This window comes from Jaculus jaculus, chromosome 15 (assembly GCF_020740685.1).
Source record: "Jaculus jaculus isolate mJacJac1 chromosome 15, mJacJac1.mat.Y.cur, whole genome shotgun sequence".
In the NCBI taxonomy this organism is placed as follows: domain Eukaryota; kingdom Metazoa; phylum Chordata; class Mammalia; order Rodentia; family Dipodidae; genus Jaculus; species Jaculus jaculus.
Window position 1 is genome coordinate 42,700,092 of NC_059116.1, and position 1,270 is coordinate 42,701,361.

Genomic DNA, 1,270 nt, shown 5'->3' on the forward strand with positions numbered 1-1,270 from the left:
GACTTGGATGACTTGGAAGGCAAGAGCTGAAGTCATCTGAGGGAGGCTGGTTATAGCTATTGGCCAAGGTCTTGGTTCTGCCCTACCTTCCCCTGTCCCAACACACACACACAAAGACTTCCTTATCTGGACTGCTGGTCTAGCTCTGGCTTCTGCAAGAATTCTAATGGCCTCCTCCAAAATGGGTGTATAAGAAAAGAGAGACTTAGCTGATTGTGAACGTCTTTTTAAAAGCATCTTCCAAGACATGTTGTCTTTGGATGTGGAACAGTGTCACTTCCATAGCCATACTTTTTCCACAGTGAGGCTCAGGCCATTTCTACAAAGAAAGAAAGTGACAGTTATAGCAGTGAGTCTCCAGTGTTTCTCACATCAGCATTTTCAACAACTTTCTCAAGTAGACATTAAAGCGTCCATTTTCATCTGCAACAACCAAGACAACTAGGAATTTGGGAATGTGTCCCAATTCAGGACCACACTTGGAAATTGTTACTTGAAATTAATAAACAGGAACAGGGGGCGGGGGGAGGCTCAGTTGGTGGAGTGCTTACCTCATAAGCATAAAGACTGGGGTTCAGACCCCCAGCGCCCTTGTGAAAACATGAGCTTGGGAGCCAGTACCTTTAATTCCAGAGCTGGAGGGGGAAAGAGGCCATCCTTGTGGCTCACTTCTCAGACAGTCTAGCCTACTTGGTTGGTAAGCTCCAGGCCAGTGAGAGACCCTCTCAAGAACAGTGGTGGGTATCTAAGTGGAAAAATAGCCAAGATTGTCCTTTGACTTCCACATGCATTTACACATACATGCACATGCACACACAAATACGTACATATGCACATGTAAAAAACAAATAAGAACAATATGGAATAAAGAGTAGATACACTGTTTTTAGCTTTTTACATATACTTAACTATTTTAATCTTCGCAACTCTGAGATAATTATATACCTGTATTTCCAATGAAGGACCAGAAATTGAGTAGTTTGCCATGCTAATAAGCTGTAGAGGAAGAGTTCCAAAGATAGCATCACCTTTAACTATCAATGTGTTGAAAGATTTAAAGGTTAACATCCAGTAAACTATTATTCCAGAAATGTGTAACTCTCATATTGTACCCTCCAAATACTGTGTGGCTATTCATGGAGGCATCTGGCCTTGATGGACCCAGTGAGCCAAGGCACACATTATTAAGTTCTTGGTGTAATATTAACTGGAGACGTCTGGCTAACTCACCCACAAATTACCTTCAGCTAGAGCTGCAGGATTTCCATCC